This window comes from Aedes albopictus, chromosome 2, assembly GCF_035046485.1.
Source record: "Aedes albopictus strain Foshan chromosome 2, AalbF5, whole genome shotgun sequence".
In the NCBI taxonomy this organism is placed as follows: domain Eukaryota; kingdom Metazoa; phylum Arthropoda; class Insecta; order Diptera; family Culicidae; genus Aedes; species Aedes albopictus.
In genome coordinates, this window is record NC_085137.1 from 345726927 (window position 1) to 345739370 (window position 12444).

The 12444-nt window shown below is 38.1% G+C and overlaps 1 protein-coding gene across 2 annotated transcripts in view; it reads right to left on the reverse strand.

Moving 5' to 3' along the window:
• LOC115263181 (cyclin-dependent kinase 14-like) overlaps positions 1–12444 on the reverse strand; it is a 632917-nt gene that overhangs the window by 236257 nt on the left and 384216 nt on the right. The gene's annotated exons all lie outside the window — the stretch shown is intronic.

A 12444-nucleotide genomic window follows, 5' to 3' on the forward strand; every position in this document is an offset into this window, starting at 1 on the left:
GGATTCCTACAAAAGTTTTGCTGATATTCTTACAGCATTTTTTTTTCAAAAATTTTCTACATGAACTCCAACAGCTATGTATCTAGGGGTTTCTCCAAGGATTTCTCCAATAATTCCTCCTATATTTGCTACGTGGATTCATCCAGGGATTTTCTTAGCGATTCTTTATAGACATCCTGCTGACATTTCTCCATACATATCTGTCTGGATAGTCCATGAACTTCTGCTGGAGTTCCTCCAAGAAATTTTCTGGAAATTTCCATAAGAACCTTTTGAGATATTTCCCTAACAATTGTTCATGCATGATACCCCCAGGTTGACTAACTCCTGTTGAGATTCCTTCAGAAATTCTCCTCTAGTTATGTATTCAGAGAATTCTGTAGATATTTCTGTAATAATTCCTATATAAATTACTGCGTGCATTAGTCCATGAATAAATTTACGGAAGGAACAAATTTCCCAAATGGAAGAGAACGTGCCCCTGGAGCTAACCTACTGATGAATAAATCTTGTGATTTTCCTAGGGATTTTTTCAATAATTGCTTTTAGGGTTCCTTCAGGGATCTTTCTAGGAATTTAGAAAAATGTTCCTCTATTAATGCCTTCAGTTATTACTCATACAAGAATTCCTCTAGAGATTTCACAATGATTCCCCTGTTAGATTTCCCAATTGGGCATCCTCTATGGATTTCCCGGAGGTCCCGCTTGAGATTTTTCCAGGGTTACCTCTTGGTATTTGTTTACGAAAATCCATTGGTTCATTTATTTAGTTAACATCAAATTCATGATAATACTGAGTCAACAATTTGCCGCCATAATACTCGATTTGCAGCTGCAGCTCTCCAACGTCGGTCACGCCCAACACTCGCCAGATCACGCTCCACCTGGTCCGCCCATCGTGCTCTCTGCGCTCCACGCCTTCTTGTACCAACCGGATGGTTAGCAAACACCAACTTTGCAGGGTTGTTGTCCGGCATTCTTGCAACATGCCCTGCCCACCGTATCCTTCCGGCTTTGGCTACCTTCTGGATGCTGGGTTCGCCATAAAGTGCAGCGAGCTCGTGGTTCATCCTTCTCCGCCACACACCGTTCTCCTGCACGCCGCCAAAGATCGTCCTTAGCACCCGTCGCTCGAAAACTCCGAGTGCTTGCATGTCCTCCTCGAGCATCGTCCACGTCTCGTGCCCGTAGAGAACCACCGGTCTTATTAACGTCTTGTACATGGTACATTTGGTGCGGGGGTGAATCTTTTTTGACCGCAGTTTCTTCTGGAGCCCATAATAGGCACGACTTCCACTGATGATGCGCCTTCGTATTTCACGGCTCACGTTATTGTCAGCCGTTAACAAGGAACCGAGGTAGACGAATTCTTCTATCACCTCGAAAGTATCCCCGTCTATCGTAACATTGCTGCCAAGGCTTGTCCTGTCTCGCTCAGTCCCACCTACCAGCATGTACTTTGTCTTAGCCGCATTCACCACCAGTCCGACCTTTGCTGCTTCACGTTTCAGGCGGGTGTACTGTTCTGCCACCGTTCCAAATGTCCTAGCAATAATATCCATGTCATCCGCAAAACATACAAATTGGCTGGATTTCGTGAAGATCGTACCCCGGCTGTTGAGCCCGGCTCGTCGCATAACACCTTCCAGGGCGATGTTGAATAGTAGGCAGGAAAGTCCATCACCTTGTCGTAGTCCCCGTCGAGATTCAAATGAACTGGATAGTTCACCCGAAATCCTTACGCTGTTCTGCACACCGTCCATCGTTGCTCTTATCAGTCTAGTCAGCTTCCCGGGAAAGCTGTTCTCGTCCATAATTTTCCATTGCTCTGTGCGGTCGATACTGTCGTATGCCGCTTTGAAGTCGATGAACAGGTGATGCGTTGGGACCTGGTATTCACGGCATTTCTGGAGGATTTGCCGTACGGTGAAGATCTGGTCCGTTGTCGACCGGCCGTCGATGAAACCGGCTTATTAACTTCCCACGAACTCATTTACTTTAGGTGAAAGACGACGGAAGATGATCTGGGATAGCACTTTGTAGGCGGCATTCAAAATGGTGATCGCTCGAAAGTTCTCACACATTAACTTGTCGCCTTTCTTGTGGATGGGACAGATTATCCCTTCCTTCCACTCCTCCGGTAGCTGTTCGGTTTCCCAGATCTTGACTACTAACTGGTGCAGACTGGTGGCCAACTTTTCCGGGCCCATCTTGATGAGTTCCGCTGCGATACCGTCCTTACCAGCCGCTTTGTTGTTTTTGAGCTGGTGGATGGCATCCTTAACTTCCCTCAGCGTGGGAGTTGGTTCGTTCCCGTCCTCCGCTGCACCAACATAGTCATTTCCTCCGCTGCCTTGGTCCTCCGTGCCTAAATCTCTTCGCCATTCAGGTGCTCGTCGAAGTGCTGCTTCTACCTTTCGATCACCTCACGTTTGTCCGTCAGGAGGCTCCCGTCCTTATCCCTGCAGATTTCGGCTTGCGGCACGTAGCCTTTGCGGGATGCGTTGAGCTTCTGGTAGAACTTGCGTGTTTCCTGTGAACGGCACATCAGTTCCATTTCCTCGCACTCCGCTTCTTCCAGGCGGCGCTTTTTCTCCCGGAAGAGACGGGTCTGCTGCTTCCGCTTCTGTCTGTATCGCTCCACATTCTGTCGGGTTGGTATTGCTTCTGAAATTCCTTTAGAAAATTTTGTTTTAAATTCTTCTGGAATTCATGCTAGACTTTAACAATTCATTTTTGCTATGGTTTCTCCTTAAACTGCTCCTGATATTTCCCCAGTACTTTTTTACAGGAATTCCTCCATGGATTTCTCAAGGAGATTTCTTGAAAGAATGCAAAATGGATTCTTTCAATGAGTTTTTCAGAAAATGCTGAATAAATGCCTCTAGAGATTTCTCCGGAGATTGCAGTTAGGATTCTTTCAGAAATTACTTAACTGATTTATCCGGAGCTCCCTTAAAGGTTTTTGCAGAAACTACTTACGGGATCCTTCCGGGAATGTCTTGAGGGTTACGTTCCGTATATCCTTGGGTAGTTTCTCTAAAAATTTCCCCGAACATTTCTTCAAAGATTTCTCCAGAGATTCTTTAGAGATTAGGCTCTGGAAATTAAAGTGGAAAGGCAGCGGAAACTAGGCAATTCGGACAGTTTGAGTGTCTATACTTGTCAATCAGATGTTGATTAATTTTCATTCGTTGACAGCTAAAGTTAGATGTTATGATTTAAACTGCGCTAACCAGTGTCAACTGTCTTCTGTAGACCACAATTGCTATAAGCTAGGAGAAAGCTGTGTTCCAGTAGGGATGTTATGACAAGAAGAAAAAGAAATAGAAGATTTAATTGTTTTGCTGTAAAAAAGAATTGAATGTTAACTTTGCCAAATACCTTTTTTCTGTCCCCTTACATCCTTTTGATTTTTTTCACCACAAAAGGTTCGTTCAAATATTACGTAACGCAAAATTTTGGCAATTTTAGACCCTATCCGCTATTCCTCCACCGCATAACTATTTTTGAAAGAGAAATTTTAAAATTTTGTAGCGTAACACAGCGCTGGGCTCCCCCTCTCATTGGCGTTACGTAATATTTTAACGAACCCAAAGCAGACCCTCCACACTTATCTCCGTCTCTGACGTGCTCAGAACAATTTTTCATGAATAAAAAAATGATTCTTAAAAATGTCCCGATTTTGTCAGGTACCCGATTTTGTCAGCCCAAAATGCTACCAGGGGCTGACAAAATCGGGTCCTTACTGTATTACGATAATTCTTCACGTATCATGAGCAGCACACATTGTATGTTTTGAATTTTTCGGAGAAGATAGCACATATGTTGCCGAAGCGCTATTTGTTTCCTTAAGAAGGACTTGTTTTTTGGTTGAATAGTTATTTTCAATGTTCGAGTTGTTTACTCTAGCTAGGTAACATAAGTTAATGAAAAATATTGTTATCTTTCCAATTAAGGATTACAAGGATGAATTTTTTGTTGGATTTTTCTATCTAATAATTTCATACACTAGGTTTCGAGAGGTTGTACAAGTGTTGGGACGTTTATTTTTCAAAATATCTCAAAAATTTGTTATCGGTTCTAAAATTTATTTATTTAGTACAGAAAGATGTTTAGGTTTTTAGGTAGAAAGCATCGCGTTCGGACTCTCCATGACAATAATCACATCCTCAAGGCTTGCAATCGGCAGAAGCCACTCCAGGCGGACTACCCAGCCTCACTTTAATGAGAAACAGTAGAAAGAATCGCATTTATACATATTAAGTTCATTTTCCTTGCAACGATTCCATTGTTCTGTAAACAATCTTTGTCAACTGCCATATTCATTAAAAGGTATTTGCAGTAATCTTTCTAAATTCCCTCGTCGTCAAAGCAGCTCATTCAAGTGCCGTTTTATTATTCAGAACGATTTAAAATCAATAACTTTGCACCATAATATCCCCCAGGCATCGACAGAGCAGTAAAGTCGCCTGGGAAAGAGACACATCCTGCAGAGGACTGCAGCAATGCTGAAGAGGAAGTAAATGATCCGGAATGACACATTTCACCATCATTACACGGAATCCAGTCAGTCGACTCGTAACGGACGGAAGAAAGCAAATGCTTTTTGCCTGTTGAAACAAAACTTTCTCTACAAACTTCAAACATATACTCCCCATCATTCGGCAAAACCACGTCGTACATAGGTACCGCACACACCGACGACGACAAATTGTTACACCGAGATATTTTCAAAAGGTTTTTCATGTTCGGGGTTTCCCTTTTGGAGCAATACCTCCCGGTCTCGATCATCATCGCTACCCTCCCAATTCTTGGACGATTACAACCACCGCTCCCATGACGACAAGTGAGCTTGCTCCTCCGTGATGGACCACTTTTACATCAAGATTAGAAGAACCTTGGCAACACCATCTTCCAACGGGCTTCCGCATGCCCAAAATCTATGCAGAGGGTGGTATTTTTTGAGGAGGGTCGAGGAGAGTCCCGTTCCACTTCGACGGGGGGAAGTGATACACTTCAACAATTGTTTTTCGCTCGACACCATTCAATAGCCACGTAGAGCATTTTACATTACGTGGCGTGGAACGATCAAAATCTGAATTTATTTTTATTCTTATGATATTAATAAGCCTAGCATAATTCTACACAGACAAAAATTCTGAAAACTACGCTTGACGTAAATATTAGAACGTTGAAATTTTCGTTCATTCGATTTTACATAAAACAATTTCTTGCACGCAAAATTGTAAGCAAGCTTCATACTGCAGACAACTTGTAATTTTAAAATCCGATGGGAAATAGTGTTGATAGCGATGGAGGTCAATTTGTTACAGCGAACTTGATGTAACAATTTTGAACTGTGTAAGCGATCTCGAACGTGAAAACGACCTCAAGCTCAAGCCACGACGTCAAGATCTTTACAGGAGACCCAGATAGCACCTTCTTTCAACACAGTCACCTTAATGTTTCACTTAGAGATCACCTATGCTGACGGAATCCCAAATCAATCACGTTCTGATCGATGGACGAAACTTCTTCGGCATTATCGACGTCCGAATCTACCGAAGCGCTGACTTCGACTCTGATCACTACCTGGAGATGATCAAGCTATGCCAAAAACTCCATCATTAACGATGTACCGACGGTCGACTTGGCGCGACCTAGTGAGACTGAATCAAATTAATGGCGCCATAGCATACGCGCTGAATCTCGATGCACCGTTGCCAGACAAGGGAGAGCTCGATGGGACCCATCTAGAGGACTACTGAAGTAAAGTCAAAGCAGCTTCTATCGGGTAAGCAGCCAAAAGCACCGTCGGGAATGTCGAATAAAGTCGACGGCATGGTGAAAAGGTTTTGAAGATTTTGAAGAAGAACGCAACGCAGAGGCGGTAATGCTGCAGCATAGTACCTGGCAGAACGTTGAACAATACAGGTAGTCTCGATTGTAAAAAGTGTATAACGCAATACAACCACTACGTGGAGCTAGAGTATATATTTTTAGATGTTTCATGTTGTGATCAAGATCACCTACGAAGTTCATGCTTTTAACCCTCTAATACCCAATCCCGCCTTTAGACGGGGTATAGTTTGAGCATTTTTGTAATTTTTGTTTCGTTGAAAATCTTTTTTTTTATATATTTTTGGCTGATATTTAGGACTGTTCTGTATTTCTCAAAATGGTTTTTAGTGTATTTTAGAGCGTATTTACATTTTTTAAAAATCATTGAAAAATTGATGTTTTAGTCACCTTTTAGAAGTCATTGTTTATTTTGTATTGAATCGCTACAATTAACATATTTTAAATTTTTCCCATATCATTCTATCCATGTTGTTTAATAGTTTAAGGGAATCGAATACACTCTAAAATTATTTTCCTTAAAATTACACGGAAAATAAAATTTTCTGTGAAAAAAATTTAAAATAATAATATTTCAACAATAATCATAAAATCTCGAAATGTTTTCATCTCAAAAAATCCGTTTCCCAAATTGGCTTCCAGGAAATATATAAAAGTGTGGGGATGATCAAAAATAAAAATTAGAAAAATCAAAAACTGAAATTCACGAAATCGAGAATTAAAAAGAATCATCTTCCAAAACATGTTTAAATCGATTTTAGATGACGAAAAATGATATTTAGATCAAAATAAAAAATTTGGGTATTAGAGGGTTAACAAAATTTTTCAGAAGTTTTACTGTTTTCAAATGGTGGTGAAAAATTTAGTACGCAGCACAATTGTGTTGTCAAGCAACAACATTTCTACCTGTTTTGTTTAATCTGTACAGGAAATTATTCTGAAGATTTGAAAAGTATTTTTTTGTAGTTTTTCTAGGGATTTTACTGAGAGGTTCTTCCAAGGATCTCTCCGAGAGTTTTCTCGACGATTCCTACTTGAATTCTCACTGATAATCCTCCAGGCAATTCAATTATTTTTCCAAGAGTCTAAAAGCAGATTTTCCATACAGTTCCACCAACAATTACGTTTGAAGTTTTCCAGAGATTCCTTCAGCAATTTCACCAAGGATTTTTTTTTTACAAATTTCAACAACATCTTCTCCAGGAAGTCTTTTAATAATTTTTACAGAAGGACCTCCAAGAATTCCTCCAGGAAGGCCTCCGATGATTCCTACTGGAAATGCACAAAACATTTCTTTGATTTTTTTCAGGAATTCCTCTTTTTTTAAGGTTTTTTTTTCAAGAATTCTTCTAGAATTGTATCAGGGATTACTGCAAAAATTACTTCAGTAATTATTTCACTTATTCTTCCCACTATTCATTCAATGAATGCTTCTAGAATTTTTCCAAGGATTGCATAACGGATTCGTCCCAGAATTCTTTCAGAAATTCCTCCATGAAAATTTTCATGGTTTCTTCCAGCATTTCTTCAATGAAGTTCTCTAATTATTTCCTCAGGAACACCCCCAAAAATGTCTTCAAAAATTATTCCAAGTTTTCCATATACAATCCTCCAAAGATTTCAGAAGGAATTCGTCAAAATAGTCGATCAAGAACAGAGATTTCTCCCTTCACAATTCCTTTAGAGATTCCTTCCAAAAGTTCGTAACAGGTTTCTCCAAACAATTCATTAAAAATATCTCCAAGAATATTATCGCGAATTCTCCCAAGAATTTCTTCTGGTAAATTTACAGCTTTTCTTCAAGGAATATCTTCAGAAAATCTCCAAGCGATTTAGACCAGGATATTTCAAGTATATGTCCATAGATTTTTGGAATTATTTCTTTATTATTTATCCAAAAATTTCTCCAAAACATTCTGCAAGGATTCCTCCTGGAATTCTCCAAAGGATTCCCTCAGACATTTATCAAAGGATTTGTCCAGAAATTCCTCTAATGATTCGTTCACGGAATTTTCTCCAAGGATTCCTTTAAGTATGTAAAGAAGCCTCCGGAGATTAGGAACAGACTATTTTAAGCTTATTACAAGTGAACAAGAACAGAATAATAAAATGCACTGTTGTTTGCAGCTTGCTTCTTGTGGGTTCTTCGCACTGCAGTTATGCACACTAGTGTATGCACGCACTGTTGAAACAGGATTTCAAGATGATTGTTCTTAATTCCGGAATTACTTAAAGAAGTTTATTAGGAATTCCAGCATGAATTCCATCAGGAAATTACACAGCGAAACAAAAAATAACTATTAGGGTATCGCGCCACTTGGGCGGAGGCTTCTATATTCGTCTATTTTCCACTATAACTCAGTCAATTTTAAACCAATTGACTTGAAATGTTGTACACGGGTAGATACTATACCTATCTCACCACATTCCAAAAGTTGTGTCAATTGGTTCAAATTTGACTGAGTTATAGTGGAAAACAGACGAATATAGAAGCCACCGCCCAAGTGGCGCGATTCCCTAGTCTGTTTCAAGAACAAACCAGAGTAGAAGAAAAAATCAAATCAATATCATCCTTAGATATTAAAGACTGGACTCGAAAAAAATGAGACACAAAGAATAATGTATAACTTTTGATTACGTGCACAAAAATATCTGATTTTTTGACCAGGAATAGTACATTATGTGTAGCTAATACCATAAAAATTTCATCAAAATCGGTTAAGTGTTGGCGGAGATATCGTCGTAACAAGAGACTTACCATTTGAGAATCTTGGGCCGAACAAACACTTTAAAAAATATCACATTTTTTACCTAAAACTGTAGAGCCAAAAATACTGAACCGATTTTAAAGAAATTTTTTCTGTACAAAAAGTATGTATGTGAATGTATTGCGTCAAAATTTAATTCAATTTGATTTGACCTTTAAAAAGTTATTGTGACATAGTGCTACATATATGGATATAACCATATATGTAGCACTATGTCACAATAAGCAGATGTGGTTTTTGTGTAGTGAGTGACATTCAAACTGCTCTAAGTTTTAAAATGTTCAATCAAAATGGCTGAAATTTTCACTGAAAACAGATTAACACAACGATTTTACACTGTCAAAGTTTCAAAAAAAATCGGCACAGTGTTGCCAATACTACAGTCAAAATAATGCACACTGATTTTAAAATGTTAAAAAGTGCCCTAAATTTGAAAACCCCGTTTTTTGTTTGAATTGTTAAAAAAATGTTCTGAACCGATAATAATGAAATTTTTACCACTTATTATGACTAACTTGAAGAACTTACAGTCAAATTTTCAAACGTTTTGATGAGCTAACAACCAAGTTATAGCCTAAACAATTTTTAAAATGGAAGCCCAAAATTTCCAAAATCACATTTTATTGTATCGACAATATTTGCGCCAATACTGAACCGATTTTGATGAAAATTTCAGGGCATTAACTACACATAACATGCTATTCCTGGTTAAAAAATCAGCCAACTTTATGAACGCAATCAAAAGTTATACATTATTTTGAGAGTCTCATTTTTTCGAGTCCAGTCTTTACTCAGTGAAGTACTCAAGATCATAATTAGCTATTGGTTTGTTTGACATAAAAGATAAAAGATAAAAAAATAAGATTAAAAATTAGTATGGGGAAGAACATAATAATATCTCATTTAGATATTATAAGATCAAACTAATATCTGGGCAGATCTGGGCTGTAGAACATCAAACCAATATCAAAAAATGATCTGACAGATGGATTAGAGTGAAAAAAGTAATATGGTCGCGACCAGAACCGAACTTGTGACCTTGTGGTTCATGATCAGTGACATTACCACTACACTTCGACTCATATCTGAAAATAGAAGGTAACAAGAGTATCAAGTTCTATGTTTTCCAAGGTATTTGTGACTAATGGTAGTTGTGTTGGTTTGGTCGCGCCATGTTGTAGATGAGAACTAATTTTGATCTTGGATAGTAGTTTTCAGATCTTACAATTTTCGGATGTTATAGTGAATGTGTGAAAGAGTTGATTTTGATCTTGAGCAGTAATTTTCAGATCTTTCGATTTCTGGATGTTGCACATGGATATGTGAAGTGCTGATTTTGATCTTGAGCAGTATTTTTCAAATTTTTCAATAATAAATGTTCGTTTGTGGAATATTAATACAGTTTCAACAGAAAATTTGCAAACTGAAGCTAGTATGACACTCTTTGACCAATGCCAAATATTTGACCACTTTTGACAGTTAAATTTTGACCAATGTGTACCGGGCAAACAAAAGTATTTGTCACTCGCTAAAAAAAAAACGAATAGGGACAAACAGAGCCAAACAGCTTGCCATTTTTTTTCTGTCAAAAATAGTCAAATATTTGACATCTGGGCAAAGCGTGTACGAGCACCTTGAAGTGATAGCATGGAAAATAAAAATGAATTAAAGATTAATTGAGAATTGCATATTTTCTTAACTGAAAGAGCACTTTTCTCTAGATGATTCCACATTTTATGCCTATGCTACGAGTTGTTACAAAGGTAGTGATCCCAAACTTCAAAAACGACATGTGTAGAAACATGTTTGGTTTATTTTGCGCCCATAACAGGACAAATTCCCACCATTAGGACGCAATCAGTAAAGTACTAGGTTGTAGTAATGAACTGAATTTTTGTATAATGGGAAGGAAATTCTCCATTTCTGCAATGAAATGATACAAAAAGCGTGGTGATCATGATTCCTTGCCTAATTTAATGCTGTTTGAGCAAAATTTTGAGTAACTGCCCAAGTAACCACGGTGTTGAAGCCTTATTGCATGCTGATATAGGGTGTATTTACATGCAAACTTAAGGCTGATTTAAAGTGGAAATAGGCAATTATAGAATCAAATTACGATTATACTGGTATAATCTTAAATCAGTCGCATAATTGCCATTTCCACTTTAAATCAACCTTAAGTGTTCATGCAAAGTAATGATTGCTCTTAATACACCGTATATCTGCATGCAATAAGGCTTCAGCACCGTGGTTACTTGGGTGTATTATTGCTCTCACCATTTCTTGCAACTTAAGCATTTTGAACACGGTGGTTGGCAGTGATTGGTTCATTAGGATCTGGGGGCATCCAAAATGCGTTTTTTTTTTAATGAAAACTCTAACTTGTTTGTATGGGTCGTACCGCTAGGCTGTATTCCCTATTCCCCTGAAGCGTTACGTAATTTACAAATTCCCTATCCCCTGAAGTGTTACATAATTTTGGGACGGTGCATAATGAAAATATACACGAAAGTTAGTTTTCATGCGCAATGTTTGGAAATTTTGACATTTATACAGCGGGTTGCACCTAGGGTTGCACAAAGCTTTGTGAAGATCAAATTAAATACTAATATTGAAATCATATCACGATGAGATATTGAGCAAATATTTGGCAGCAATTTGAATAACTCGTCAATATCAAATTAAGATATGACATCAAAATTTGATCGTTTTAAGATATGATTATGATATTCACGTTTACCCGGGAACTTGTGTGTCACTGATAGATTTTGGGCCGCTGAATCCGAATGCTCCAGCACGTCACATTTTTTATCTATACCTTAATTTATAGGGCAAAATAAAATTTTGGGCTTTTTTGATTGTAAGCCATAAGGCATGGAAATATTTTTTAAGCAATCAAAAGGTGAATTGGTCAATTAACACCTACATTGACGACTCATGCAAAATATTTCATTTTACAAAACCGAACTTGAGAGTTTATGCGATTAGGATTCAGTGATCCAAAATCTGTCAGAGACACATAAGTTTGCTCTTGAGACAAAAAAAAATGTTGCGCTGTGTTATCTCAGAATTCCTTGCTAGAGAACTCCTCTTAGTTATCTTACCTGCATTCCACTAAGGATTTTTTTTTCAAGAAATCCTCCAAAAGTTCATGCAATAATACCTTTTAGGATCCTACAGAAATTTCTTCAGGGATTTCTTCGATGATTCTCTCAGGAATTCTTTCAAGGTTTCCTCCAGGAATATCTGGATGGATTCTTGAAAAAATATCTCCAATGATTTCTATAAGATTTTATTTAATAATTCCATAAGGAATTCCTCTCAGGGAACATTCAGGACTCCTCCAATGATGCCTTCTGAAATTTTCTCATGTATTCTTCCAGGAATCCGTTCATCACTTAAGAAAATCTTCCAGTGAAAGTTTCAGTAAATTCTCAAGAATCGTTTCAGGCATTCCTTCAAGAATTTTTTTAGTAACTCCTTCAATGATTCATCCAGAAATTCATGCATTTCATTAAAAAATCCTTCAGCAAAATGGCAACAGTAATTTTATGTAGTTTTCCTTTAGAAACTCTTTCAAGGCTTGTCTCAAGAATTGCTCCACAGATTTCTGCTGGTATTCCTCCAAGGATTTCTTCTGAAATTACTCCAGGCAAACATCCAGTAATTCATCCAAGGATTCTGTTCCATCCACCCATCCTCGGCGTCGGTGTCGGCGTCGGCGTTCAGTCAGAGTGGACTACGCAATTTTTGAATAAGTAAAGATAAGCGAAAGTATTTCAGACAAAAACGTGCTCAATTTGGTTTCCGAAAT